This window comes from Anabas testudineus, chromosome 4, assembly GCF_900324465.2.
Source record: "Anabas testudineus chromosome 4, fAnaTes1.2, whole genome shotgun sequence".
Taxonomy (NCBI): Eukaryota; Metazoa; Chordata; class Actinopteri; order Anabantiformes; family Anabantidae; genus Anabas; species Anabas testudineus.
Window position 1 is genome coordinate 16,133,949 of NC_046613.1, and position 27,767 is coordinate 16,161,715.

A 27,767-nucleotide genomic window follows, 5' to 3' on the forward strand; every position below is an offset into this window, starting at 1 on the left:
ACCTGATGGTGACCAGAGATGACAGTCTGCTTAGTGATGCAAGTCTTCTCTGTGGGCAGGGAGGCCTCTAACTCTCTCCCTTCTCACTAAATATGCAATCCCCTCTTTCAGTCAGTGAGCAAAGAGGACACTCACTTTGAGGACGCCATCTTTTAAATTCACATGTATGTGCATCTATAATTCAGCTTTTTCCACGCATTTATTTGAATCTATTCACACAATGAATACAGCACAAGGAAACAAATAATATCAAGGAGCAAACATGCTGAAATATACATCAAATTAGCATTAGATTTACGCTCCCTGTGCGCTCTACTGCTGCAGCTCTTGTTAAAATGAGCACAGTTAGCACCGGCCTGCATCTGTTGACTCATAGCAATGGCAGCATTTGATTGTCACCAAATGAGTGTTGTATGAACTATTAACTTTCGTGACACATGGTCATTATATCACGAAAGACAGTGTCAGTGTATGGGAACAGATTGTATTTCACTACATGCTGCAGTTGGACAAGTCATTTTGAAACTCGTGACTCATAGCAGGTTTTAGTAAACACCCCACCTGGGAGGAGGCTGCAGCCAGTTGTGTGTTGTACTGAAGCGGAGCGGCGCAGCCTCTAGAGAGGCTCAGACATGCGTCGAGGGCCTCATGCAAGGTGGAGACACTGGTCGAGGGAGACACTGGTTATGAAACTGTCGACTCACCCAGATCACTAGTACGTGTTGTTCTCGTTCTGATGTGTCACTGTGGCTAAAGACTGGGGCGTTTTTTTTTATGTGTTGTTGTTGTTGTTTAAACTTCTTGTGCTAATACCAGAAAAGAAACTGTCCACCAACCTTGCACGAAGGATTTTATTACACCGTGCTGAATCATTGCTGCTCACCAGGAGATAAAAAAGCGCAGAGTTTTTTAGAAGCACAGAAATCAAATACCACAGAATTGCTGTAGTAATTAGATACGACGTGACAATAAAACTGTGGCAGTGAGTCAAGATGCGGTTGAATGATAAATCCAGTGTTTGAAGACTTTTACAGGGAAGGATAAAGAGTGACTAAGATCATTTGGTGGATATTTAATCTCCTGCCAAATACTCACTGTATTTGTTCACAAAACAGTTAAAAATAAACTGACTCTTTGCTAATAAGAAGCAACACAATACATTTTAGTGTGTATTACATGTCAAAGCTTCTACTTTGTCATTTCCTGTGGATTTCAGAAGATGTATTCTTATGAAAAGTAGCAACAAAAACAAACAAACAAGAAAATCTCTATTCGTGTTATAACTCAAAGTGCCTTAATCGAAACACAGTTTGCGGCTGCTGACATGTCACCAAAGCTTGGACCAAAAAGCGCAGTCCTTGCTGCGAGGGACACTGCAAACTCGGCTTCTCTCCACTCTCCCGCGCAGTGATTTGAGTGACAATGTTGGAATTGACAGAAGTGTATGAGAAGGAATGTTGCTTTTTAAGGTCTTCTGTGCCCGCAGGACGAGGGTGACAGTAGGAAGAAAGATCCGGGACACGCAACTGGAGAAAGAAGGGAGAGCTGATGATGTGGCCCTAATCTGAGTGACAAGGTCTGCACATCAGCCCTCAAACCAGCCTGGGTTAGGTGGAGGAAGGGGTTGGCAGGGAGTAGATGACGAGAGAGCTGAGGGGAGAGAGGAAGGAGATGGAAGGGAGGGGGGGATGGGAGGGGTGCAAGAGGAATAAGAAGAGACAGAGGGGGAAGGAGGAACAGGGCGGGCAAGGCTGTCCTCCTTTCAAACATGCTGTCCTTAATGGCACGGACAGCTCTGACATTTAATCACTGAATCATTTTTAGATGTAGATGTGTAGTGGATGTGGTGGGGGGAGTTGCTACTTGTAAAACTTCAGGAGGCGTTTTTTTTATTTATTTACAATATAAAGATGTTTAAAAAAGACAAAATCTCTGCTAGGGAATAATATTGATTACAGATCATGACTGATCTGCCTAATGAGTGAAAGAATAGAGAGAGAAACATGTCTGTGACTTCGAGGGGTTGTGAATTGCTCGGCCAGTTGGGAAAAAGTGTGCTCTCCCCTATTTAGTAACTGCTGTTGAGGTTCTCTTGAGCAACATCATAACCCGCAGTTAGTTCAGTGAAGCTGCTCAGTGGCCGGCATTCGGAGGCCGCAACTGTCGCAGGCATCTCCCAAAAGGGGAAGTGCCGTGAATGTGATACAGGATGCCGCAGATAAAAGCCACATATGCCGAGCAGATTGTGAATGTGGGAGCGCTGTAAAAACCGAACTGAAAATATCAGAGCTGCTTCGGGAAGCGCGCCGCCGGTAGAAAAGTAGCAGAACGAGTTTGTGGGACAGATACTGTCAAAGTTTCACAATTAGTACAGAGGAGCCTGTCAAAACACCCTAGTAACTCCAGAGATACAAATCATACCAGGGATGATCAAATTACGAGAACGTAACAAAAGAACCCTCTGTAGCATGTGAATATGCTGTTTTTGTCCAGGAATATCCTTTCTTCAGCTGGGGTGTACGAAGAATGTTCAACTAAAATGTGGCTGATCGGAAAAAACATGGATGAAGTAAAAAAAAAATAACAAAAAAAAACAGGGACTGTGTTTCTATGTATGAATTAGTAACTGTGGTGAAAAGAAAAGGAAACGCTACCTAAATGCAGCTGTAAAACTCCAATACCACACACTGTTGTGAACATCCTATAATGTAATTCTGTTAATATTAAAAACAAAGACAAAGCACCGGATCTCTCGTGTTCTGTATATGGGAGAATCTACAGTTAACAATCTGTGTAGTCATAAAGCACAAGAAGGTAAAACCTTGTGCAAAGCCTCTTTTGGGCCGCTTTAAAAAAGATGCAGGGTTTAAATACAGTCTTTGCATTATGCTACTGTTGAATCAGAATATGTCTCCACTGCTTGGGACATTTTGAAATCAGCACTAAAAATAGCTTCATTATAAAAATGTCAATATTTTGTGACGTTAAAGGTGTTCAGGATCAGAAGGAGAACATCTGCCGGCCAGTGTTTGTGTTCTAAAAAGCGGTTTACATATTTCAGTGGAAACCCCGGTTTATGTCTGTTTCTCACCTTCAGTCACTGCCTCCCTTGCTCTCAGGAGGAGGAGGAGGAGGAGGAGGAGGAAATTCCTGGCGCGGGTGCTGCGAGTTGTTGCTCTCTGCCTGCAGGTACAGACCGGTCTCGTCTGTCTGCCTGTCTGCAGATATCATACAGCGACGTGATCTGTTTAGGTGCCGGGCTTAATACTCACCTGCTCATGCGCCTCCGGCTTTTGTGTGCTGTTGTGTGTGTGTGTGTGTGTGTGTGTGTGAGCGAGAGCGCGCACGCTGACTTCTTCCGTCTCCTCACAGCTGGAACGGCGTCGCCCTCTTTGTCGGCTGCCCTGCAATTACCAGACACCCGCAGACACGGAGTGATAGATGGACTTTTACTACACTGACAAGATATTTACAAATTCAAACACTATTAATCTTCTACAAAACAATATGTGGTGAACAGGAAAACACACACACACACACGAGGACTGACGAGCTGGACTAAAAAGAGCCTGGCTGATTACAGTAATCGTAGCAAAGTGCAGGAGACAGGATGTTGTGTGCATTAAAGATTGACATGAAATCTAACATTTAGAAATTGATGATCAAAAGCAATAATGTTTCAGACAATTATTTACATCTAATATTAGTATTAAGTGTTTTTAATAGCTGCATTTTGATCTGTGTGGGTACAGTTTGCTTCCCCCTGACGCTGAATCTGGATTCTTCCCTTTGTGTTGAGAGGTTTTAGATGCATTGTGTGCCAAGCACGTGTGTTAAGTTATTATTTTTATTTATTTATTTTTTTTGGTTATTTTATCCTCAGGTTGTCACAGCGCTGACAGATACAGGCTGACATGTCCACTCACACAGCACACACACACACACACACACACAAATACACACACACAGACACACTTGAGTAGGGGTCTGAGTCCAGCTGGAGGTGGTCTCCTGCCAAACCTGCAGGCGGCTGACTGTATTCATATTCATCACACACACTGTGATTGCTACTGACAGGACACACACACACTCACACTCACACACACACACACACACACACACACATACAAAACTGGGAAAAATGTCTACTACTGGGTAAATCAATATTTCAAGGGCAACCTGCTAGCCTAAAATTTTTATGACAAGAAACTCTTTTGCCACCTCTGCTGCATTATTCTTTCTGCCTTCTTTTTTGCTATTTCATCTCCCATCACAAAAGATATCTGCACTGTACATTTGAAGAAAAAAAAAAAGGGGAGGCCTACTGAGAAAAGAGAAATAGAGGTGGATGTGGAAGAGAGATAGCCACAACTGGATGTAGACAAGCAGCAGTGAGTAATGTCAGAGAGGAGCAGACTCTGGGGGAAAGCGAGACGTGAATAATATCCAATAGGCTGGGAGAGCGACAGGAGAGAGATGGGGAAGAGGGCCTCTCTCTCGCTCTCTCTCTCTCTCTCTCTAAACACACACACACAGCAGAGTGAGGCTCTGCAGGGTGCCAAATAATAACCTTCCTTGTCATTATCATCACCCGGCCAAACCGCTCTCCACCCCTCCTCCACCTTCTTCGGTCTTCAACACAATCATTGCCCTATCGTTTACAGTGTGCTGCTAAATGGGAACATCAATAGACACATCCATTAGCAGCGCGAGTCCTTTCGTCTCTGATGCTCAAGTGACTTAATAGCTGGCACACATACACACACACACACACACACACACACACACACACACACTTGTGCTGTACCTCAGCCGACTATTCGTCAAGTTAACCCCCGTGCATGCAAAGCCAAACGGCGAGTCATTACAGCTGGTTGGTAACGTGGTCGCTGTGAGGGTGGTGCAGTCAGTTAAACCGATGCTAGAAACCACGAGGACGAGGCATCTGTCTGAGTAGATTTCCTACAACAACAGTCCCAGAATTTCTTCTTTTCATTTATGTGTGTGTTTACTTTGCTCACATCTTTGCTGCTCAACAGTCATGCTGATATTTTCATGCATTATCAGTTCATTACAAAATCCTTTTCACTGTATTTTCCCCTGAGAAAGACACAGAAATACGACTACGGTGTTGTCACTGAATGATAGACAAGCATTCATATGTAAGATTATGAGACATGTCGCTTTTTGAGTTCAAAACAGCTCATAAAACACACACAAAAACACACACACACACACTGATCTGTCCTCCTAAATGTAGGCCAAACAAATAAAAACTATCTAATCTTCTAATACAAAGACGCCGGTCGCACTGAGAGCTGCACTGATACCTTGTTAACCTCATTGTGAACTTTGTGTGTTCTGTGACTGTAACTGTAGATTCAAATTAACCTGGGCAGCTGTTTGACAGTTTAATGAACATCAGCGTAAAGCCACTCATCCAAAACAGATGTGTAATGAGAAATAGATAAGAAGGAAGAAGAAAGGGGAAGGGAAGGGATAACCCACAATACAGAGCGTAAAGCATCATACTGGGAAGCCTGGGAGGGGCACAGGGTGGGTTAGGTGGAGTTGGATGTGGGGCTTTGTGGGAAATGTGGTGGGGTTGTTAAACTTAACTTTAGGAGACTGGTTTTTACTTATGAAAAATTCAAACAAAGAAACATAATTTACTGAGTGCACACACACACACACACACACACACACACACACACACAAATACATAGGACATATACACTTAGTTCTAAAACAACATTGTCCAAATTATAATTTGAGATATGCCAATGTGATTAAAATACATTATTTTCATAATTAATTAAAGAATAAAGAAACTACTTGTCAAAGAGACTAAAATGACTGAATAACTATAATTTTTAAAAATGAAGTAGTCAATTTATTTGTAAGAAAACAGCAGCGGATAATAAGTTTGTTTTCCACCATTATTATCTTCATGACTCAACAGCAGTGGTCTCTGACTCTTACCGTAACAGGCATGGCGAGTGTGTGCGTATGTGTGTGTGGCAGGCTGATGGTAGACCGCAGACAGACTCTAGGTGCCGCTTTGAGTATGTGTGTGCGTGCGTGCGTCCGTGCCTCCTTCATGTCTGGACCTGGGCAGAAAACAAACAGAGGAGAAGAAAGCACTGAATAAATTCAGGTGTTTGGTAAACCATGTTATTAAAATGTCACACACACACACACACTGTGGTGAAGGAATCGGAAAGGAAACACACGCACATATGCTGAAAAAGACAGACGTACACACAACAAATCCACGTAGCCCCGAATTCAAGGTGATCTTTTCACACAAAGAGGTTTATAACACTTCCATTTTTCCAAATAATATGTTTGTAGTTGTGAATGATTCAGCAGCGGTGACTGATGTGTGTAACAGTATTAGCTCTAATATGGCTAGACTTCAGCCCCTCCAAAGACGCCACACGTGATTTTATATGTACAACAAGCCCACTCACAACCCAATTCCTATAAACACTCTGGGTGGTCCTGAGAAACACTGACAAAGAGCCATTGTGTGTTTACATTAACGCGCGATTCATCTTAAAAATAAATAAATAAAGTTGGACGTTGGCTAGGTGGTTTTAAAAGAAGAAGAAGAAGAAGAAAAAGAAACGACCCTGTGGGACGCCAGCGAGAGCTCGGCTAACACGAACCTATGGAATCAGACTTTGAAGCCGCTGTGCGCTCTGTAAAATCAGATCTTGACGAAGCACGCTAGCGATTGTGAGTTGTGATGGCTGTTCTGTCTCGTCTAATAAAGCTGAAATGTCACTGATGTGCTTTTATGTGGTGCCCTAAACACAATAAAGAATTTCAGGATAATGACAGCCCTGACTGTAATGTATTATATGGAGCTGGGTGTCTGACATACTCGCAGCATGATGAGGATGGGAGTGATGTGCACCGAGACAGAATGGATTATCAAAAAGAATTTCTGAGTATAACATCTTAAGTTGACCAGATGGAGAGGGAGGAAAAAAAAAAAGAGAAGAGAGAGAAGGTACTAGCTGGAGATGCAGCACGGGGTGACTAATGCAGCCTTCCTAGACTTCAACTAAGCTCATCCTCATCATGTAAATAAATTCTGTTCTTTACAACGTTAAAACTGTTAGTATAGTGGTAAATACAGTGACGTCACCAGCCTGCGGTCTTAAAAAACCAAATGTAGATTTAATCTAGTTAATAGAACTGGGTCGCGCTCGTGTAAAAGTTAAATTAAAAAGCCACTGAATAACATGATCTGACGTTCAAGGTGAAAAAGGTGTTAGAATCAGTAGTAGGAGGAGGAGTTGCAGAAGTAGTAGTATTGAATCATAACAGTCTTCCGTTACTCATGGTTTTTCTCTGCATTCCCTCGGGTTTACTTTGATTCGACTGCCATTTGGTCTCCCACGGTGACTAATAATGAATCACACTGTGTACTTTGAAGGTTGTGGGTTTACTTGTGGTCAATAAGCACATTAAAGTTCCTGTGAAAGAAATGCTTCCTAATCCACTTTAGCTGCATTAATGCAAATTAGAAATTTGTTTGAGCACCATGCTGTCTGTAGTTCTCAAAGGTCCCCCAGGGTCTTTTCTACTCGGGTCATCTTTGATTCAAGGGCCATTTTGTTCATTGGCAAAAACTCTCGTGAGAAGTCAGGTCAAGTGTTTCTTTCTAAAGGTATCAGAAGTCTAAATGTGCTGCGTAAGATTACTAAGTGTGCAACTAGTTACATTTTAGACATAAGGAGTGGAGTTTTGAACATCGAATTGGATCCAGACGCAGGTCACTGATCCTAAACTACCAATTTGTTTGCACAATTTAAGGCTGACATCAACCTTTTATTATACAGTGAGTAATCGTTTATGCAATAAGTCTTTTTCTTCTGTATCTCATGCAATAAGCTCAATGTATTATTTAAAGCAGTGTAGACTGAGCTGTGATAAAAGTCAGACAAAAAAAACCAAAACAAAAAAAAAAAAAAAAAAAAAAAAACGCCACAGCTGTATGAAATTATTTGCACAATCTTAAAACCAAATTACAAATCAAAAACACACATGAAAAATCTGTCCAAAAGGTTGTGGAACGGTGGCTTGCTAAAATAGACCTGCCAATGAAATACGGTTCCTCTGAATTCCTCTCAGCCGGATCTACATCCACAGAGAAAGAACAATGATTGACCTTGGCCGGATGAAAAATTGCCTCAATTGTTCATACTTCACTTTGATGTTAAATACAGTGAAACAGGGCAGCGCAGGAAAGCTGCTCACCACAGCCGAAGGAGAAATTAAACCTTTTATGCCGCTTAAGAACCCCCCCCCCACCACCACCACTGCCTCGTTTCTCTTTCTGAAGTTCCCCCTCCGTTCAATTGCCCGCATCTGCCAGAATATACATGCAATTTACTATTTCTGTCTTGCCAGGCTAATGTATGATTCAGTTTCTGTACTTTTCTACAGCATGTTTCACCTCCTGCATCATTTCTCTCCCACCTCTCTATTTTCATTGTTTTCTTTTTTTTTTCCTCGCTCCCACTCTCATCCCTCTTGCTGCTCCAGTAAGCAGACTTGCTGAGACCAGGGAGGGCATTAAGGTCCCGGCACGGCGTCACCAATTTATACTCTCATTAACAGATCCATGTGCTGTTCAGTACATAAAAAAAAAAAACAACAACCCAGGACCACCCATGTGTTTAGGCTCCCTCAAAACAAAATGCAACAATAAAGATCTGTGTTCTCTCTGCCGGTTAAATGAGCCAATTCACGCGAAAGGAAAAAAAAAAAAAAAAAGAAGTTGCAAATGAACAGAGATTTTGATGGTACAGAGGGTGTTTATGCGTTAACGAGAAGATGCTATTAATCAGGACTGACTGCTTGGGAAGCCCTTGTTGTGGGACTGACTGGCCTTTGCAGTTTTTGTTATTTTTCCATGAAGTAAAGGAAGTCTTGTTAAAAATAACCGTTTGCCCCCAATTGTGTTAAAAAAAGGAAACTGTAAGACAAATAGATGTGACTCCTTACAAATAACACGCAGCACAAACTCGCGCTGTTATTACAATGCGCTGGATCCATTTATCAGACGCGATGACAAAGCAGCGTGGTTCAGGTTATACGACAGTTACGAGATAGAGCAAAGCTATTGACCCAGGTGACATTTTCCTCTCGGCTCTACACGTCCGAAGCTGCTGCTACAACCAAACAAACTACATGTAATTAATGAACATCCCCAATTTGCAATTTAAGCAAAACCCTGTTGCAGCGCTGTGTGACTCACTGGGCAGAAAACAACATAAACAAGAAATATTTAAGAGATAAGTTAGGAGAACTTCCACTGGACCACCCAAGGGCTGAAATGCAACATACTTGATAGCAGGATATCTGCTCTTAACGGAAAATACAGCACTGTAGTACCATCTCTGTCTCGGCTTCTTTCCTCTAAATAAGTGCTTGAAGAAAAAAAAAAACAAAACAAAAGAAAAAACTAAAAACATTTCTCAAAGAGAAGAGGCGCGTTTGTGGTCCTGATGGTAACCTTATGTACATTTGGATCATCTGGCATCTATACAATCCCTAAATAGAGGCTTGGATGAAACTGCCAGATGATTAGATGATGGCTGAAGTTGGTTCAGTGATGAAATGCAGAGGGTGCCGACTCACAGTTGCTCTTTGTAAAGCAAAGCTGCCGTTTGCAAGTGCACCTCTGTGAATGTCAGGAATGCCTGCCAACTGCTTTGATCAGTTCGGCTTCCTTTTTTTTTTTTTTTTTGCCGCACCATGTCCAAACAAACAACGGGGGTACCGGATGTGGAAACAAGTGACATGGCTGTTTTCACTTCTATCCTGCGTATTTATGTCTGAAAACACTGCACATGATGATATTTGTGCTTTGTCAGGATGTGTCTGTGTTCTTACCGTGTTGTGCCTGTTTGTAATAAAACTAGTACAGACATGTAGAGCTAGACCACCCAGAGCAGTTACCCATACACCCTTCTTATAACAAAAAAATCACTAGTCTTAATTATATCCATCCTCTGGGCGTGTCTTTCTGCTCAAAACAGACATCTAAGCCACCCCCCTCCTACAAAAGCCCACAAACCTCACCAAGGCCCTATGGAAAGAACGTTTTACATAGAAATAAACGTGCTAGTTGAGTTATTTTTACTGAGGTTACAAAGACAATCAGGTTTTATATTGTTTACTCACGGGTTATCTCCTCCTGTAACAGAGGCCTCATAAAGGGTTCCTGGCTTTAAAAGGTCCCTCCGAGGTTCTTTGAACGTGCAGGAAGTTAAAAAACAAGTGGGTGAATTGTTTAAATATCAGGGGAGATGGGATGAAATACCAATACTAAAGCCAAAGCAAGGCACTTAGATGAAAGGGTGCAATAGACAAGACAACACGTGTGTGTGTGTGTGTGTGTGTGTGTGTGTACACACTCACATCCATACGCACGTGTGCTGTAATAAGGAGGCGTCTGCACCAGGGAGGAGGTTGTTGTGACGGCACTGTTCTTTTTCGTGATCTATAATTTTCAAGCTGGCAATGTGAGGGGCCACATGGTGTGCGTGTGCACGTAGAGAGACAGAGACACAAAGACACAGAGACAGAGTGTGTGTCTTCACAAGCAGGACCCCAGTGACTATCTGCCAGACAAATCCTCCGCAGGCTTTGATCCCTTGCCCAATTCTCTCTCTGCGGTTTTTGTTGACTGTGATGTTCAGCTGAAGAGCAATAAGATTCCAACTCCCCCCCCCCCCACACACACACACACACACACCCCCCCAAAAATGAGGACTCTTAAAATCCACTGTGAAAAACAAAACAAAAAAAACAAAACAAAGGACACCCTTTCCCCCCGTAATAATTTCAATATGCTATGGTCCCAGCATCAAGGGGTTAATCTGCTTCTCTTGTATATTAGCAGTGATGCTATCAAATGCCATTTGTTCCAAGCAGCGAGGCTAATGACCCTGAGCCGACCCTGAGTCGACACTTGGCGTTTGGCCCTGAACAGAGCAAGAGAAGGTAAGTAACCTCATATATTCTCTGGGGGGCTGAACTAATGAGAGGGAATGGGAATACGAGTCATGGTCCATCATCTACTTAAGGCCTAGACAGTAGTGCCGTCGTCCTCCCACAAAAAACGCTAATAGGAAACCCAGCCATCCTTCTATTCTTGGACCTAGTTTACCCCTGTCTTGTTTAGTTAATGTACGTTGTGTAGCATTTTATCATCAATAAGTCAATACTACATTAAATCTCAGACGCTGGTATTATTACTGTAAACAAGAAGTTCTATTATCAAGATCGCTGGCTGCCTCCATGAGCTTTAAAACGCCATTTAACCACATGCTGCTGCTATGCTTTTCTATACGCTTTGTGTGCTTTCTTTTTCTTTAGCGAGTGATACTGTAGCATCACAAACTTAAGCTTGCAGCTCTATACTGTATGGATAAACACTCCTGCATGCACAGATGATGTATAGATGGGTGTGGACACCCCAGCAATGTGAGGCTGAGTGAATTTGGTCATAATGGGAAAACGGCAGGAGGTACACTCTGCCGTCTTTATTCGATTCAAGTCGATCCTGGCTGCCTCTTTCACTCCTCTGGCACACATACTAATATTTATGGATGTGTATTTTGAAAAAAACTAAACAAAACAAAAAAAAAAAAAACAGAATGGGTAAGGGAATAAATACGCTACTGCACTTTGAGTTTGTGTGTGTTGGTAATACCTCCAATGGCAGACTAATGATAGGTCTTATCAACACCCAGCAGTGAATGCAGGCCTTTGTCTCCTCTCGGGACGCATTATGGAAAGCTTAGGGGGCTGCCTTTGACGCCTTTTCATTCTCTTACCCAGTGATAAAACCCACCACAAAAAAGGCAACTGTGTACAGCTCCTCCAGCATGGCAAGTCGAGACTCCATACGCGCCCAGGCCCCCATCATCAAAATAAAGTTATGCATACAGCTCATGAACTCAGTATAAGTCTCTGACAAAAGATGAAAAATTAAAACTGGAATTTACATTTCAGAAACCAAAATTGCAATGCCTGAAATTACCATTAGTTTCGAATATACCGCATATAGAGTGACTGGATGGAAAAAGAAATTCAGAAGATGTGTGAAATAATGTATAAAATATTTTAACATGCAAAATATAAAGACAGAGCATTAGTCTCTGTGTGTTTTTACCTTCTGTCCACAACTACAGTAAGGTGTAGTTAATTTAACATGTTTTACCTTTTATAATTCATGTTCCTAAACAGTCACTGTTTTCTAATCAGTGCTGCTTCATTTTAATCAAATCCTCATTTTATTGGTTCTTCCATTCAAGAACATCAGCAGGTTTTTCTTTCTTTCCATTTCTTCCTCTGAAGAAAGGAGTAAGTTACCATGCTTACGTGAGGGTTAGAGGTTGGGGCAGGGTCCCTTAGACAAGCAGTTTATACAATGAAAATGTTTTCGTTTCCAATCGTGGCACGCATTGCTTTTCACGTTTTTATGTGCTCAGCATACGGCTCCTTGGGGGCAGTGCAGCCGTTTCTACGGTCATTTTCCCAGTAAGTCAATAAAATCTTCTCTCTCCACCTCTGTGTTTTTTCTCAGCCTTATTTTCAAGTGGTTATTGTTAGAATTAACCCATAATTACATTACAGTCTTCCTCGTAGCTCTGCCTTTTGGATTTCCTGCTACTGCTTTCTGTCATTCTCCATTCTCATTTATTTTCGGGGCAAGATAACTCTTGAGGAGTCATTAAAGTCTAGAACCTTCCACTCTCTCATCTTTTGTTGCATTTCCACTTTAATCTCAAGCACAAGCACAATAAAGAACATTCAAACACACACCTTCCCTCTCAGAATTGCTCCCTCTGTCCATGTTGCTGGCATAGCAATCCCAATGAAAGCCCCACCAAGGCCAAGCATTGGGGATTTAGGGGCCTCATTTAGTAGGCAGGTACAGTCAAGTCTGCTTCCATCTTATTCCTCTCAACAATTAGAGAGAAGCCAGGAAGTGCAGTATTTTATGGCCTTATAAAGACATTAAAGGTATCGCTCCATTGGCCCTCACCCCCACTTCTCTATTTACAGTATCTCTCCTTGTTTTTGGTTCTCCCTCATAGATAATTCTCTCCTACTCACTTTGAAACCTTCTCCACCAACAACTCTCTCTCTTTCTTGTCGTTTGCAACTCTCTTTGAAATCCTGTCTGCCCACCACCTTTTTTCTGTTTCATTTTTTTTTTTTTATCTCTGCCCCCTCATGCCCATCTATCTATTCATTTTGAAACCGTGGTGGCCAAGAGCTCCCCATTCTAATCTTAAATCCTCTGGTGGCTGATGGTTGTCTTTACACAGAAGAGAGAAAGCTTTAAAAGAAGAGCTCATTTTTTTGTGGTAGTCTTTGCATGAACACAAGTGTTGCCATTTTTGACACTTGTCCATTTTTCATGCCCCTCCTCCATCCGAGTACATCTTCCCCCACCACCTTTGTAAACCATTGTCCATCACTCGTTGGTTATTTTGTGTGAGCGTGAAACTGACAATTACTCGCTCTGTCCCACAGTCCAGTAGTGAATCAATATGACTTGACGGAGTGACTCATTTGCCTGTCATTTTCCCATATGCGTTTTTTGAAACATGAAACCGTGTGACACACTGTGGCTGGAGCTTTGCAACCACGCCTCCCTATACACAAATGGACACCAAAAGAAAAACACGCTGCTTCTCGAGTCCGGCACCTTTCACAGCCAGCTTAGACAGACTCGGCTGCTCCTGAAAGACCTTCTTCCACCAAAGCAGAAGGCAGACACACTTGAGAGGAAAAAGGGAGGGGTGAAAGAGCAGTGGCATGTCTGGGCACTTGCTTACAACATCCTCCACCTTTTTCCTTTCTTTCTTCCCCAGACTATACTTACACAGTTTAACCAATTCCTAAAACAATAGGGTTATGTGTAGTTGTTGTGACTTCACCAATCTCACTTGGCTGATAAATAAAACCCCTATTAAAAGGAAGAGAAAGAGCATATGGCCTTTCTTCCTCTAATGAGTTCAAAACCACTTCCATTAAGAGATAACTTTGTCTTCTCCAGCGGGGTGATTTGGACATAGATTTTTCAAATGCAAGGAAGTCCAAGAATTAAAACCACTTATGACTGACAAGACAATATCTAGAACGATATTCTTTTCATGCACCCCCTTTAGCACCCACTTTTATCATTAGTTTCAGTCTTTTAAAACTGTTAAATTGGCTATTTTTTGTGATTATGCTAGAAACACTGGACGAGAAAAAAGAAAAAAAAAAGACGAGTAAATTCAGATAAAGACAAAAATAAGAGAAGCTGTGACACTATGGTTTGAAAAAAAAAAACAAAAAAATCTGTGAATCTGATTATGTGAAAAAAGAGATGACTGCATTGCTCAGACAGACTGAAAATAGGTAAGTGTGAGTGCAAGACATCAAGAGCTAGAAGAAAGAATTGAGTTTGGCTAGACTGGCTTGATATGAAATGAGTTGAGCTGAACTGAAGTACGCTGAGCCGAATTTGTTCTGTCTTCAGCAGGACATCAATGTGAGGCACAGTTCATATTGTAAGTATTGTAAAGAGAGTTGGGCAGAGAAAACAAAGGACATTTCTACTGCCAGGTCAGGCCAGCGAGGCAGTCAGGCCAGCGAGGCAGTGTTTTATCCTGTACCAGAAGAGTCAAAGAACGGAGGAGGGAAAAAGACAGATCCTGAACTTTAAAGAACCCACAATAATAAAACAGTAGACATGACCTGTACTCTGAGGTAGGAACAAAACTAATCTCTTACCTATAACGCACTGGATGTTTTAAAGTAAGACACCTTGAACTGGTTCCAAATGAAAGAAGCTTTGAAGAAAAATCACTATTGCTATTGTAACGTCTAGGTGGTGGTAAGCTGAGGTGGAGGAGAGTCTCACCAGAAGGGAGGATGACGAGAACCAAGAAAAACAACATTTTCTTTTCCTTTCGCCGCATCTCCTCCTTAACCAACCCTTATCTGTGTTGGGTAGCAGCTACTCCACTCATGCCTACACGGTAGAAAATGATTTAGCATTGCTTTCAGCCTCACACGGTGAGTGTGACGATTACTCCCCAAGGAACTGCTCACTCTGGGATCCACTAAAAGACAGTTAAGACAATAAGGTGGCTCCTTTCCCAGCATTGCTCCTGTATTTGGCTTTTTGGCCAAAGTAACATTTTGGTTGTTCCTTCCTGCATGCGTTGGAGAGAAGAGGTCAATTTCTTATAACAGGAAATGGTTAAAAGGGCTAAACGGGTGTTACTAGAGGTGGTGTCTGTGGTGGAATAGAATAAAGAATAAGTTAGCGTTTCTTTAAAAATGATACTAGCAAAACATGTTGTATTTTTCTGGAATACAATTCTGAGGGGTTAAATTGTTCCTTAAATCAAAGGGATGCACACGACAACTGAATATGACGTATGAAATGATATGATATGAATTCATAAAATGTATCATACATTGAATAGCCACTGGCACAATGAAAATGTTAACTAGTCCATCTTTCGAGGCAACTTAGTCATGTAAATCAATAAATATTATATCAACATACAATAAAGTGAGGGTTCCTCTTCCTTATAAGGAAGCTGACGTTTATGGAAACAGAGAAAAGACTGAGAGGTAAAGACAATAGATTAGTGAAGGATGCAGCAGGTGACTCAGGCAAGAGGGTAGGTTCCTCACCTGGCGGCTGTGGCTCCACGCCAGAAACACACACACACACACACACACACACACCAAAACAGTTACACATAATGAAAACACACACTCATGCAAACACCAAACCAAACCCCCAGAACACATCTGACTGGCATCCGGCAGCCAGGTGGAAGGGCAACAGAGGACTGCCACACATATAACGTCAAACCCCGGGGCAAACCGAGCTCTCTTACCTCTCTTTCATCACTCGACTCTTCCCTGTTGCATTCCGCTCTGGGGGTTTTCTGCCTCCCTTCCTTCTCTCTGCGGTAAACACTTTGTGCTGCTGGTGCTCATTCTGTTTCTTCTCCTCATGCCAGCTCCTTTCATGACCTAAAACAGAAGAGGGCAGAGAGGGGAAACAAACCATTAGGAAATTGTTTGACTGCAATGGAGGTATCTGTACCAGCATCCCAGGTTAAGAAAAATTAAATAAAACTCTTAATTCATAGAGTTAGATTTGGGGGAATTCATTTGCTGCCTCTAAAATTCAGATCTTGCAAAAGTTTCTTACTCATGGTGTAGCTAGAATGTAACAAGACAGGAGCAAGGACTGGCAATCGATGCAGTTTGTGAGCTAAAACAGAACAAGAGACTTTAAATTGAAGATATATTCTGTTATATTATATTCCATCCCAACCATTTCAAAAAGCATACGTTTGAAAAGCGGAGCAATGATGACACATTCCAAGTGCTGTGCAACACAGCTCAGTGTTAAAAGGAACGAGGTTCAAGAAGGGGTCAGCAAACACTGACTGGCAACCAGTGTCGAGAAGAGCTGTAGCGTGATCGTTACGTCCCTATATAATTGCATGATTGCCATTTAAAGTTTAATGCTCACGTTGGCTTGCGACTGCGTTCATTTCGTTGTTCACCTTCGGTTGGGCAGCACTAAGTTGATGTGTAATTGTGCTATTTGGAAAATGATTTCATCTTGGCTATACGGCGTTGTGCATTGACGAGCTTTGCGTTCATGCGTCTGTGTGTAGCGGCTGTTTTACAGTGCGCCGATGAAATTGCTAACAGCTGCGACAGCCAACCTTCGCAATCGCACACACACGCCGTCTCATTTGTAGCATGCAGCTGTACAGATAAAGCACAAGGGTTAAGCAAATATTGTACAATGACCACGAAACAATGAACTGTCCCCATCCCTCCCCCTATCTCTCACACTCACTTGCACCAACTGCAGAACTGCTAAGTGTCTACAGTGTGTGAAAAAATGACTGGCACTGCTTGTCCTCTTTATTACAGTGAACAGACACCCCTGCCCCCATCCCATTCATTTTAATCTCTATTCTTAATGATAAACCTCCTCAGTCACACTCTCTCTGCGTCTGTACCCCCTCCATCCACACCCCTCCAGCCCCGTTGTCGACCCTCCCCAAAACCCCAGCGCAGCAGCAACAGTGCTCTTTTGTTTGCCTTCCTCCCCTCCTCTTTTCTTGCCCCCTCGCCCGGCCATGGACGACGCTGGTTGGCGGGGACAGAGGCATGCCTCGACAGGCATGAGGAGGGGAAGGGAGGGAGAGGAGAAAAGTATGTAGGAGGAGAGAGAGAGGGGTCCTTTTGGAAAAAAAAAGTAGGGGTCTTCCAGTCATTTTTTAAGTCTTTCTCTTCTCTCTTTCAGTCCTGTACATTTTTGTCCACTCAGCATTAAATGACAAGGGCTTCACAGGGTGTGTTTGTGGGAAGGAGGGAGGTGGACTTGGAGGGACTACACCCTTACTAAACCCACCAACTCCAGTTAACTGAGACTTGCAGAAAGTCATTTGCAGAGTACTATTTCTGGTGTGGACTAAGAGGCTAATTTTAAAACACCAAAGTAAAGATTGAGGGAGAAAAAAAATAACTGAGTCGGGATTTTTATTTCTGCTCTGAAAGAACAAACACTTAAAAAAAAAAAAAAAAAAGACAGCTCAGTTCTTTGGCTTTTACATTTACATAGTTCAGAAATAATGTGCATGATAGGCCAACAGATTTGTAAAAATAGCCTTTAAGTACACAACTTATAATTTTTCATTTATGCAAAGAAAATAGTGGACGTGCCCATTGAGGTTAGTAGGGACATAATTTTAGCTGTTTCATTCTGGTGCCACTGCTACTGTGGTGAACCCAACTCCCTAATAGTATAAATACTGCTCTTGTAATGACGCCTGGCACATGTCTCATTTGGAAATGAGGGAGACTGAGTAGAGCAGCGCCTTTTTCCTTTTAGCCAGATACACACATGTGAATGCGCACACACACACACACACACACACACACACACACACAAGCAGACACTATGGCAGCTCCGAGGCAATCGGATCATTAACCCCAACTAATCTACAAACATTATGTTTATAGAAAACGCCTTTCCAGCTTAGGCACCCGCGTAGTCAAGCCATGCTAATTCACTCCAAATGTGTGTGTGTGTGTGTGTGTGTGTTTGTGAGCTATGATGGCGTGTGTATCAGCACTGTAGTGTGTGTGTCATGTCTCTCGGTTTGCATGTGTGTACGCTTGTGTGTCATGGCTGCCTGCGAATTTAGTGTCTGCTGTGACAGACACAGAGAGAACATGACAGAGACAGCGAAAAAAAAAGTGCGTGAGCGAGTGTGTGTGTGTGTGTGTGTGTGCGCGCGCGTGTGTGCAGTGTGATGCAGCTCATGGCCTTGATCTAGACTCCTGCCTCTCTCGGACACCCCGCTGTTTCTGCTTCATTAATCAATAGGACAGATGAAGATAGACTCCTACTGTGCTGAGGAAAAATGGTAGCTTGCTCACAAAAGTGTGTGTGTTTGTATTTGTTTCTTCATGTAAGGGGGCTAGAATGCCCTAAGGGAAAATGCATCAAGACATGATGCAAACCTTCAAGGCTTCCTGCCCACACAGAGATCATCTGCATTGGATTTACTTTTTTGTACGACTAGGAAAAGTCACACTTCATGTGATAGATCATTTTCATAGACGGATATATTTGTCAGTGTATTAACCTAACCTCCTACACCGTCTTCCATGTCTACAGACGAAGACGAAAACAAAAAATAAACCGTTTTATTTTTTAGCATAAGCAAAATTCAAGTAAATTCCATCATTTTCTCACCTTTTGTGGGTTCTGTTCTGCGGGAAGTAGTGCAACTAATTTAGGAAGTGATTAATATGTGTGTGGCTAATAATATGAATAACTAGTGCAAAAATGATTATGGCACTTCTTTGACATCACAGCTATCAAGATATCAAGCTAAAACAACAACAACAACAACAAAAAATCTGTTGTCCAGATGAGACTTTCAACCTGTACCCAGAAAAACTGCACACATGTGCACAGCTGTAATTACTTGCTATTATTTCCAACATGCATCCACTCACAGACACACACGCACTCATAGTCATTGATGTGTCTATCTCCATTCCTTAAAAATCTCAAGGGCTCAGAAATCATTATGAAAGTGTTTTAATATACCTTCAGGCCCAGTCAAATGAAGTGGAAATACTTAGAAGCTGAGAAAGCTAAGATAAGAAATAAATTCCTTGAGCAGTCGACACAGATCAAGTGCACTTCTGACATTTTTATTGTTTAAAATATTTTCTGTCACAATTTAAAAAAAAAAGACAGAGACTCTGAACGCAGCTGTAAGAGAAACGCCTAAAACTGCCACTGATGAGAGCAGAGAAGGCCTTGGTGAGCAAAAATAGCTTGTCGAGTGTTAAAAGTCACATATGTAGCATACTTCCCCCTCTGGAGTGCACATTATAAGAAACTGCACATCGTGACAAGGGAAGATGTGAATTAGTCACTGTGGTTTACCTCTTTGTTCAGAATTTGTAGTGAGACTGATTGAGAAAAGACTGAAAATAATGTTCCCATAGGTCACAGTATGACTCAGGACGTCCAGACTTAATGTTTTTTTTCTCAACTCTTTTTTTTTTTCTCCCTGCAGAGATATAATGTTTGTTTTGCAGGCATGATTCCCAAAATTGAACAAAAAACTAAAGAGATGCACGATTTCAAAACATGTAACCATATATAAATAGAACTGGTTATTATGGAGGAATACTGCCTTTAATTTCAATCTAAAGGTCCACTGTATTTGAGACTGATTTTGTTACAACAGTCCCCAAAGAGCAATAAAATGAAGACTATAAATCAACTTCATGATTTTTAGCAAAGCAAATAACACTGCAGTTGGGACACAATTGTGCAGAAATAGTAAAAAGTTACATTTAGGTTTATTTTGTTACTGTGATGGAGAAATCGGGGTCTTTTCCTGGTGCTCTAAATGTCGAAATGACTTAAATGCAAAGCCACAGAAGCCATTTCTCCCCCAGCGCTCAAACCCTGCAGAACTGTTATCAGTCACTGGGAGGTTTTGCCTCCTCAGTATACAGCAAGACCATTTGTTTGTTTTCAATGTAACTTGTGATATTTGGCCGGGGCTCAGTACCCTCTTTGTTAGCTATTGTGTGGAGATGAATGAATCTTTCTTCTAAATTTCATACAGTGATGCACTGTGTGAAACCATAGTAACACCTTAAACTGAATGCCTGAGTATGTATGTCGGCACTAGGATTAAAACTAAAATATCAAATATAAAAATATCAAACTATTACAAATATCACTGCTAAGTTAAGTATTACAAATACTGTAATACACTATAAACTTGGCTTATCTTGTCCTGCTTCGTTGAAGAATATCATGCATCTCATAGAATGATTTTCCTCACGATGGAGAGAAAAGTAAGGATAAGATTGTAGAGGTTTTTTTTTATGAATAAATGAGGAAGGGGAACGAACAAGTGCCTTATTTAAAAAAAAAAAAAAAAACACTAAGTGTTTAATGGATTTCTGACACTGGCAATCATATTAGCTATAACGCAAGCTGTGACTGCAAAGCACTATACTTTATTGATGCCTCTGTAGGGAAATGAGCATCTCTTCCTTGTCCTTGATTGATCTTTGTGTGACTGTTGAACATCAGTGCACCATAGCAGAGATCTGATTTCCAGCAACTCAAAACAAAACTCTTGTTTACTCAAAGATAACATTTGCTTCTACCTCGAACTATTCTGAGAATGTACTCTAACGTCACATTCATGTCGTGCAAGTCATTTACAGAAATGCAGACACATAATGTAGCTACAGGAAGCAATGAGAAATGTGATGCAGGAGTTGCATGATTAATTTACAACCATAAAATTAATTTGCAGAAGAGAGAAAAATGCAGACATGAAATCTCGTGTCAGTTCCTAACCCAAGATGCCCTGATTGCATAGGCACATTGTGTGATTTGACATTGTACCGATGCCTGACGCTCAGACAAAGGAGGCAGGGCAGGCCTCGAGGGAGCAGATGACAAACACTCCTAAACCATGGCCAGACATAATGCCCCCACCTCCCCGCCAAACCTCACAACAAATGCACAGTGGAGGGGGACTTATTCAGAGCATATTAGGGAGGTGAAGAAGGCCAGGCACTGAGGGACTCTCCCCACTTGGCTGCCCTAATCATCTGAGACAACCTCTCCAGAGGCAGACCCCCGCCCAATTCCCTTCCCGCCTACAAATCCCACTCCACCCCCTAACGCATGACCCAGACATATCCAGGAGCGTTTACAAGGGCGGGCAGCTATGAAGTGGGGAAGCTGACCAAAATGAACAGCCCCCCCGGGAGCTGTAGTTTAATTGTCCATCTTCTTGGTCCAAATTAAACAAGCCCGAGCGCATTCAAGTATCCATACACACACCCCTCCCACCGCCATTACCCCGCTTTCAACAGCCTGACACGTTCCATAGAGCATGCCATTGATGCAGAATGATGAGCGAGACCCCACTGTCTCGTTATATTGTCTTCAATTAGGCAGGAGATGATGGGAGACAATGAGAAGAGCATTTGTAATCATGAGCCTCCCAAACTCATGCTGGGAAACAGAACTTCATTATGCCCAATGTTCCCTCGTCGACGATAAAACCCAGAATGTGTGGTTCATCCTTAGGAAGTTTTCAAGCGTAAATGGCTCGGAAAGAAGTGAGTCACCAGGAAATACTGTAGGGGGTTCTGAAACTGAAGACAACAACAGACAAGGGTAGAGGCAAATCTTCTTCTTTTATCTGTACTGCAAGAGAACAGCAGGTTTCAACCTGAGAAATAGCACCCATCCCCTTATTACATCTTTTCACTTACCTGAATTCTCATCATATGCAAGTTTACGACTTTCTCATTTAAAAGTTTTATAAGACAGAATCGGGAGAGTTTTAAAAAAAAAATTGCTGATTCCACTTTAACAAGAGCAAGAAACACATTGCTTTTCTGAGCTAGTTTGAGCTGAGCTAGAGGATAAATTTGCAGGCATGAAGTGTAGCCATGACGTCTTTTCATCTTCACCACATAAATGTTGTACAAGCTTAGCTCTGAGAACAGAAGCTCTAGCAGCACTAGTGTCAGCTCAGAGCCGTCTGTAGAAATGAGACTTCTTTAAGAAAGAGAAAGAAAAACTCGAGAGCGCATTATCTGCATTTACCTGGAGAGCGTTCAGCTGAGAAATGACTCTAACCCGACATCTTGCCGGCTTTGTAGCTCACCCAGTCATTTAAATCACATTCCACCATGGCTGTTAAGCTTTGATAGAACCATCCGACTGGACAAATACTGCTTTCATAAAATTGTGCAAATGATTTCTTTCAACTGAGATCGCGCCGGTATTGTTCCCCCAACCCTGACCCCCCCTCCACCTAGTTTCTCCTCACTCCTCACGGCACAAAGAGCTAATCTGAGATGAACACTCGCACCAGCTCTGACACATTGTCAAACCAAAACTGAGGTGATTTTATTTTCTTGAAATCGTGTAAGTAAAGCATGAGGTAAAAGCCGTCATCCATGGAGGACAACAGGGGGCTCGGAGAAATAGCTGCATATTTTTTTTCCCCGAACACGCTGCAGGGATTAAATGTTATGCTCTGTTTTACCCATCAGCTGTTCTTCCACATGTACAGTATCAGAGAGATCCTGATGCTTTTTGGTTTTGCCCATTTGCAGATGAAATCAGGCTGCATTGGGTGCCAGTAGGAGGGATATCCGTCAAGTAGAGCTGCCCTCGGGCCGAACAACCTTTCCTGCAAGGCCCTGATCCCATATCTGATTCCAGCAGACAGGGCGAGATGATGGCCGTGCCAGCTAGAGCCTTTGATTTTTTTTTTTTTTAAGTATATCCCTCTTTCACGCTGCTTTATCGATCGCCGATAGAGCTCATTTTGTTCCTCGGCTAAAAGAGCGTTTCGAGAATGCTCTATTTGTAACGTGATCACTCCGATGAGGATGGCTGAGAAGTGGACAGACACTAATCCTCTTTTTTTCCCTTCAGACTCCAGTATCAATTGTGGTGATTTTGTGGATGGCCCAGGTTGTAATTCGCAGTTGGGCGAGTGTCACTTTTTATGAGGTACAGTTGCTAAAGCTTTGTTGAACATCAATGAACAAGTTGAACATCGACCACCTCTCATTAAATTACCCATTTCCAGGTGAGTGAAATGAAATTAAACACGTACTCTGACCTCCCTGGACCTGACACATTCCTCCATGTTTAACAGCGCAACACAACACTGCAGCGTAAGGAGCATCTGTCTCATCACTCCGCCCAGATGGCAGAAGAAAGTATGTAAATTGGTTCATTAACCTTACAGCGCTTTAACCAGTGGGCCATGCAGAGGGCTTGTTCCTTCTCTGTTTTTTTTATATTTTATTAACACCCATTAATAGCATTGGGAAACTTTCTCTAATGGCCTGAGGTGGTTCACTGTGGTGTTATCAAACACTGCAGTAATTTTACATGACATCCCTCTGATTAACACTCCTCTGATTATTGCATGTGCGATCATCCTTTTTTTTCCACCCATTTAAAGACAGTCATCCATTTTCTCTTCAAGAAGAAATTTCAGAAGAAGAAGAAGAAAAAAAAAGGAGGCCTGATATTATCACAACACTCCCCCAACCCCAACAAGCCAGCCTGGATCTTTAACCCTGACAATAGAATGGCATGAGAAAAAAAAAAAAAAAAAAAAAAAAAAAAAAGAAGCAGGGGGGTGAAAATGTGAAAAGGATCTGAGTTTTCATACGGCGTTTCCCCCCAGTGCCTGCAGAGTGTGTGAAAAATGAGCTTGTGGTGCATGTCTGTGTGTGAGCTGCCAGCAGTGAGGGCTTGCACCTGGAGCAGGGAGGAGCATGCGATAGGTCAAAGGTTACCTTGTAGGCTAAACAGGACTGTAGTTCTCCCTCTTCCTAAGACAGCCAAATGACCCCTGCGGCTGCATTGCACAACACGGGCCTTTCACACCCCTTCCTTCCCATTCCCTCTCTCCTTCCTCTCCTGCTCACCTCCTTTTCTTTTCTTCTTTGGAAAGGCACAGTAATCCATAACCCACTCAACTATCAGCGACTCAATTATCCCTCCCGTTCACTCATTTTCTCCCCGCACATGGAGATTCAAAAACAATTAACCTCTTCATGGCTGGGGATTTTTTCCCAGGAAAGGGCACTGTGGTAATTGAATGACTCCACCATTTACATTCCTGACCATGACTTCACTCCTTCACGCATAAATCTGGTTACTGAAAATCCTGATCTGTGGCTTTGTGACTGTCCAATGTCATTATCGTGGATGATGTATTATCACTGAGTATTTCACTTCATATAGGATTTAACGAGACAATTTGGTAATGTTTACATAATACCCATTTGACCTACTTAAACCTTAATAGATTTTCATCATTTTTACTCAAACATGTTGACAGATTAGTGATGTTTTGAGATAATTATGCCTTTAGAAACACTAAACAAGAATTATTGTTCTGTCCCACTGAGTAGACAGCACTATTCTCTAAACTGGACTAGTTCACACCAAGTGTCTATAGGCTATGGTGCATCCCCCACATCCTTAGTCTTCAATAAAATGTTCTTGTCTCCCCCTTCGTTATGGAGGGGCCTCCTATTCATCTCAAGGTAGAAAGCCTCAAAGTGTAGGAGGGAAGAACAGCTTGTTGCACCCATTGAGTTTTTTTATTACTTCCCCCTTCAAAGGGTGGTGGCAGAGGAAGACACATTCTCAATCTCCTTGATGCCATGATACACAGTCAGCTTTCAGAAAACACACACAAACAAGTGGTAGGATTTGGGCTGGATCTGTCTGCAAATTGCAAATGCTTGTTCTTCATAACATCATATCTGAGAAGATTACATGGTTTATATACAGAGAGAGCCCATTCCAGCTGTTAGGGGATAATCTTCTAACAAACAAGTTTATCAAAAATAGACACTGTTGAGAAAAACAACTCGGAATATGCATAAAAAATTATTAGCCCCATTTAGGAAAATGGAAAAAAACATCACATCCAACTCTACTTGCTCTGGTTTTTCTACTGGGTAATACGCCATAGATAACCAGCATAGGCTCCACCATTTTACATAAAGCAAGCTGGCTTATTATCTGGCTAACCCAGCAGCAGCCAAACGATATAATCCCCAACCAACACACATCAAGGAGACAAAGACGTGTACTGCGCAAAAGGAAAAATACTCGCGGGAATGTATTTGTCTGTCATAGACATACACATATTAAAGCATTTCTCCAAATCCAACTCTAATTACTGTTTTGTTTTTTTCATATTTCTTATTTCAGTAGCCACCTTGCCTTAAGTTCCAACTCAAAGACAATCTCCATCAAAGTCGAGGTACATCTTATCCAACACAGTAAAAATTACATTTTCCGTCAAATATGAGATTTTATGTTTTTTTCTCAAGGGATTAAAACAATCTCCATTAAAAAAGGGATAATATTGTTTTATTGAACCGAATCCTTTGGAAATCAGTTGAATTCTGTGGAAAACATCAGTAAACATCAAGCTTCAGAGCTTCTCATGTACAGCAGTCCAAAAAAAGTTCATCACAATTAATGTAATGTCATTAAAAAACAGCACGATAACTCCGGGTCCAAATAGAAAAAACAGAATAACTACAGATGCCATGCCATGATAGCTATATTATTGCAGACGCTTGCCAGAGCAGCAAAGCCGAAATCTCTCTCTCTCACTCTCTCTTACACACACACACACACACATACACACACACACACACACACACACACACAGAAGAAGTCTTTGATGTTTCCTCATGAGTGTATGTATTGCAGCTGTGTGCGTCACCCACCCTCCATCCAAGATCCATATAGGCTACACAGCAGCAGCAGCAGTAGCATAGCAATGAAAATGCACCCCGTAGTACCAACAAATACACGCACACACACACACACACACTCACACACAAAGTCACAAATAACATATGTGTGTCTTGATTGTGTGTCTTGAAGACGAGAAAAGAGGCAGAGGCACAGGCAGTGCGAGCCAGAGCAGCAAGAGGATCAAAAAAAAAAAAAAGAGGAGAAGGAGGAGAAGAAGAAAACCTAATGAAAGTGGCTGTGCCCCAGACAGACTGGAACTTCTCTTGATCATTATGTCTAGCCTTCAGGTGTCTAGGGTCGGGCCGACTGTGGGCGGTAGTTAGGTTGAGGGTGGTGGGAGGATTGAGGGGGGGGTGAGAGTAGATAACACAGCAGCCAGACAAAGAGGGAATAAGAGGGCTGCCTACATACCACCAACATCAAGGATGGGAGGGTAGGAGGCAAAGGAGGGAGCAACGAGAAGAGAAAAAAAAGAGCGTTATAAAAAATTGATTAGACAGTCGTTCGCTGAAGTGACTTTCTGTGTTGGTTAGCTTTTTTTCTTTTTGGGTCATTTCCCCTCCCTTCTCGTTCCTCCAGAGCGCTGCCTCGGAGAATGGGGCAGACAGACTTTATAGGTCCTAATTAAAGCCATCTGAAGCCTTTCAAAACATCAAATGGCCCCGGTCCCCCGCTCTTTCCCCACTGAATGTGCAGAAATCACGGAAAATCAGAGGGGCACCCATTTTTTTTTTTTTTTTTGCTTTGAGTCCCAAACCTACATAAATTTTGCACACCCCCGCCCCCCCCCCCCCCCCCCCCCCCTCACCCTTCTCCCCTGATCCCATTACCCCCCTAATGTCCAATCAATAAAAGGGTGCAGTGAATGACATGACCTCATGGAGTGTCTGTCAAATTCAGTGGAAACTGACATAAATACTTGTTTAGTGGAATAACTCATATCTGGAAAGAAAAAAAAAAGGCACTTCGGTTTTACGCTTTATCTCCGAGTCCAAACTTAAGGGACAGTTTTTGGTCATATCCTGGATTGGAAATGACAGAATAGGTTTGCTGAAGATCCACCCTTATCTTTGCCTGGCGGGTTGAAGTGAAGTGCTGCCTGTTTGAGCTTCAAGTACTCAATTTCTTTTTTCCTCCTCTTGTCTCAACCCCCCTAATTGTACTCACTGAGCAGTGTGGACCGGTTGCACAGCCTGCCTGCCTGAGGTCAGCGGGTTTAGCCTGTGCTTTTTTATCTATATTTCATGCTATGGCGCTGCGCTGGAGACTGCCAGACATCCTCAACGAGAACATTCACACAGACGCACAAATAACGCGAGCAAGGACAAGATCCACTGCGGAGATCACTCCAAGCATCAGGTGAAGTCAAATTCATGTAGCGATTATAAAGTGTTTTAAAGGTTTCATTTTTATTTGAATGTAAAGAAAAGAGAGCGAAACCACAGCGCGGTGCAGAAAGTGGGATATGCAATCACACATTAACAACTGCAGTCGACCACAAATAGACACAATCAAATGTAACTTCTATAATAAATATACGAACAGAAGAGGGAAAATATCGCATACTTACGTTGCGCACGATTCGTTTCAATAACTTCTAGGCGTTATTGTCTCGCCCCTGCGCCTCTCCGGTCGTTTTGGACGCGGAAAAAGTCTGTTCCTCCAGCGAAGCAGCGTCACCCTCACCGACAGGTCGCTCAGCCGCGTCTGACGGCGATAAAAGTTTTTGCACAAGATAACACCTGGCTAATTGTGCCGAGGACGGCGGACGTCCGACTCTGCCGGTGTCAGATCTTCAGTGATGCCTGCA

The 27,767-nt window shown here is 42.3% G+C and overlaps 1 long non-coding RNA gene across 1 annotated transcript; it reads right to left on the reverse strand.

The window, feature by feature from the left end:
• Positions 1-155: 155 nt before the first annotated feature.
• On the reverse strand, positions 156-27,767 carry LOC113151517. Its single transcript, XR_003297734.1, has 4 exons — positions 27,528-27,767; positions 15,942-16,080; positions 5,983-6,110; positions 156-3,404 (listed from the first exon to the last, which is right to left on the reverse strand). It is a non-coding gene; the product is annotated as an uncharacterized LOC113151517 (long non-coding RNA).